This window comes from Salmo salar, chromosome ssa11, assembly GCF_905237065.1.
Source record: "Salmo salar chromosome ssa11, Ssal_v3.1, whole genome shotgun sequence".
Lineage (NCBI taxonomy): Eukaryota > Metazoa > Chordata > Actinopteri > Salmoniformes > Salmonidae > Salmo > Salmo salar.
The window spans coordinates 72,081,824-72,086,238 of record NC_059452.1 but is presented as its reverse complement, the minus strand read 5'-3'; positions in this window follow the sequence as shown (position 1 = coordinate 72,086,238).

Below are 4,415 nucleotides of genomic sequence, written 5' to 3'. Positions count from 1 at the left end.
ATTCAAATCTCAGGGTCGCAAAGTGATTATTTTCAGAGTGTGTGTGTGCGCGCTAGTGTGTATGTGTCTCATGATGATTGAATGGTGAGAAGTAGCCAGGAGCCAGCTCCCTGTGACTGTGACAGTGTGTGAGTGTGTGAGTGAGTGAGTGAGTGAGTGAGTGAGTGAGTGAGTGAGTGAGTGAGTGAGTGTGTGTGTGTGTGTGGATGCATGTGTATATATATCTGTGTGTGTATGTGTCTGTCAACACCAGACTAAAGACATACACTGAGACGACAGCTCTCTCTTAGCCTTGTCATTCTGAATTAGAGAGAAAACAAGAGTGTGAGCCAAGACTATATAGTAAGCGGCTAAGAGTAAAAAAACAAAATATAATCCAAAAGGTACTCGCATTCAAACCATAAAGGAAAATCTTTCAAATGGTAGAGAATATATATTATTTAATAAATGCTTGACTTGTAAAGTTCTGGTGCAACGTGTGAAAAGTGTTACAGTTCTTCTGGACACTCCCTATAGGCCCTTCAGCTTAGTCCAATCCAATCCATGAGGTGGAGTGAGCTAGTGCACACATCAGACAGAGGAGTATTGAGACTATTGAGACTCACCTACAGTCAAATTGAAGAACACTGAGACAGTGAAGAGATCAGCAGATGTCAAGCAGCACTTCTCAGACGAGTCAATGAAACCACTTAGCTACTAACCTCTGAGGTCTGACTGTCAATCATTAAACCAGCCGACCAACCCATTCACATACCAATCACCTGCCAATAGCTTCTACTCGCTCTCTCTCTCACCGCCCTTCTCTCTCTCTCTCTCCTCTCTCTCTCCTCAAACTCTCTCTATCTCTCCCCTTAAACTCTCTCTATTGCTCTCTCTCTCTCTCTCTCGCTCTCTCTCTCTCTCTCACTCTCCCTTTAATGTTGGGGTGAATGATATCTCTCTCTCTCTCTCTCTCTCTCTCTCTCTCTCTCTCTCTCTCTCTCTCTCTCTCTCTCTCTCTCTCTCTTTTTAATGTTGGGGGTGAATGATCTCTCTCTCTCTCTCTCCCTTTAATGTTGGGGGTGAATGAGGGTTGCGCTGGGTTCATTGGAGACAGTACTCCTCCCTAGCGGTGGATGATCCTACCTGACCCTGTGACTCTGTGCTCCTCTCTCTGGGTTCAATTACAGCACCATTCATCTGGCCTGCTTAAATCAACGATTCATTTGTTACAATTCAAAATCGATTAAATACTTAATACTTTTTCTTACCCATCTACACACAATACCCCATAATGACAAAGTGAAAACATATTTTTAGTAACTTTTGCAAATATATTGAAAATTAAATTCAGAAATATGTTGTTTACATAAGTATTCACTGAGTCAATACATGTTAGAATCACCTTTGGTCTTTCTGGGTAAGTTTTTATCCCAAAAAACCTCCCTAGTCTTTGCCGATGACAAGCATACCCATAACCTTAGCCTTCCCTGTAGCTCAGTTGGTAGAGCATGGTGTTTGCAACGCATGGTGTTCGCAACGCCAGGGTTGTGGGTTCGATTCCAACAGGGGGGCCAGCACAGAAAAAATGAAATGTATGCATTCACTACTGTAAGTCGCTCTGGATAAGAGCGTCTGCTAAATGACTAAAATGTAAATGTAAACCTGATGCAGGCACCACCATGCTTGAAAATATGATGAGTGGTACTCAGTGATGTGTTGGATTTGTCCCAAACATAACGCTTTGTATTCAGGACATATAAGTTAATTTCTTTGCCCCATTTTCTGCAGTTTTACTTTAGTGCCTTATTGCAAAAAGGATGCATGTTTTGGAATATTTTTATTATCTACAGGATTCCTTCTTTTTACTCTATCATTTAGGTTAGCATATGGAGTAACTAAAATGTTGCTGATCCATCCTCAGTTTTCTCCGACAGCCATTAAACTCTGTAAATCTTTTAAAGTCACCATTGGCCTTGTGAAATCCCTGAGCAGTGTCCTTCCTCTCCGGCAACTGAGTTAGGAAGGATGTCTGTACCTCTATAGTGACTGGGTGTATTGATACACCATCCAAAGTGTAATTAATAACTTCACCATGCTCAAAGGGATATTCAATGTCTACCTTTTTGTTTTTACCCATCTACCAATAGGTGCTCTTCTTTGTGAGGCATTGGAATACCTCCCTGGTGTTTGTGGTTGAATCTGTGTTTGAGGGTTCTTACAGATAATTGTATGTGTGGGGTACAGAGATGTGGTAGTCCTTTAAACGTCATGTTAAACACCATTATTGCCCACACATGCAACTTATTATGTAGCTTGTTTAGCAAATGTTTACAAAGGGGTTGAATACTTGACACAAGACATTTCAGCTTTTCATTTTTAATTCATTTGTAAAAGATTCTAAGAACATAATTCCATGTGATGGGGCATTGTGTGTAGGCCCGTGACAAAATGATTAACATTTTTAAATCAGGCTGCAACACAACAAAAAGCAGAAAAAGCCAAGCGGCGTGAATATATGCCATTTAGCAGACACTTTTATTCAAAACAACTTGCTTGCATACATTTTACGTACAGGTGGGCCTGGGAAGTGAACCCTCTACGCTGACATTACAAGTGTCACGCTTTACCAACTGAGCTACAGTGGATCACTAAGAAGAAAGGCAAAAACAAAGGTAAAAAAAGAATGATATTCAATCATTTATTAGGTTGTGGTGTACTATCATAAGGACCAGTAGTATCCCAGTGAGCTTCACATCAGAGCCAGTTCTTCTCTTGTAATATTTTCTCATTCATCCCTCTCAGGTGTTTAGTCCAGTGTACAGTAGCAGCCTATAGAAGGTCATGAAGCCATGCTTTGTCTCATTCTGTTCAGCCATGCTAATTTACTAATAGCGTTTAAGTGACTCACATCATAAATTAAGACAATGAAAAGCCTCCGCCTGGAAATGATGTCAGCAGGAATACGTTGGTGTTTAATTGTACTGGAGGTCAGGAGGTTAAAGAGATTCATAAAAGGTGCACATGCGCGCACACACACACACACACACACACACACACACACACACACACACACACACACACACACACACACACACACACACACACACACACACACACACACACACACACACACACACACACACACACACAGTGCAGTGCAGTGTTGAGTGGCTGGGCTGAGTGGGGCCGTCAGCAAATCCATCAGAGAGTAGGGGAGAGTAGTCGGTAGCCTGAGGATACATGGGCCAATTAGGGTCATAAATAATAATGGGACTGACTGACTGAGAGAGACTGGCAGGATGACTAATGAGCTTCTCTCTCTGCTCATTTACATGTGTCTGTGTGGAGATCATCAGACCACTTTAACGTCAGCTATATTTCCAATGCAGTTATTAGAGCAAATTAACTTGAACTTGAATATGGCAAATTAACTTGTACTTGAACCAATACTAACCCTAACTGTCGTCATCCTAGTTCACCCTCTCTCCACTCTCCTCCATGTCAACACGGGGAACACAACATGTACAAAGATAAAATGGATCCCTTTAATACTTGTCTCAAGTCACTTTTATACAACCCACCACTCCAGGTTAGGCTGGAGTGACATGGGTAATTTTATCCCAGACCTGTGTTAGGGGCCACTGCCACCAGGGGTGTAGAGAACAAAGGGGTGCAGTGTGCTGACGTGTGTCCCCATGCGGAGCAGACCAGAGCGGTGCTGATCAGCCTCATGGTTAACGGTGTTACGGCAGATTTCATTACCCCCTCCAGACTGCTCTCATTAAATAAACATCCCTGTGTCACATCCCTCTGCTAGACGGAGAGAGAGGGAGGGAGGGAGGGAGGGAGAGTGGGAGGAAGAGAGAGAGAGTGGGAGGGAGAGAGAGAGAGAGAGAGGGGGAGAATGGGAGGGAGGGAGGGAGGGAGAGAGAGAGAGAGAGTGGGAGGGAGAGAGAGAGAGAGAGAGGGGGAGAATGGGAGGGAGGGAGGGAGGGAGGAAGAGAGAGAGAGTGGGAGGGAGAGAGAGAGAGAGAGGGGGAGAGTGGGAGAGAGGGAGGGAGAGAGAGAGAGAGAGGGGAGAGTGGGAGAGAGGGAGGGAGAGTGGGAGGGAGGGAGAGAGAGAGAGTGGGAGGGAGAGAGAGAGAGAGAGGGGAGAGTGGGAGAGAGGGAGGGAGAGTGGGAGGGAGGGAGAGCGAGAGGGAGGGAGAGATAAACTGTTCTGTGATAACTGTAGTACTCCTAACCGGAGATACAATGACAGATATAATGACTGGAGATAGAATGACAGATATAATGACTGGAGATACAATGACAGATATAATGACTGGATATACAATGACAGATATAATGACTGGAGATACAATGACAGATATAATGACTGGAGATACAATGACAGATATAATGACTGGAGATACAATGACAGATAATATGTC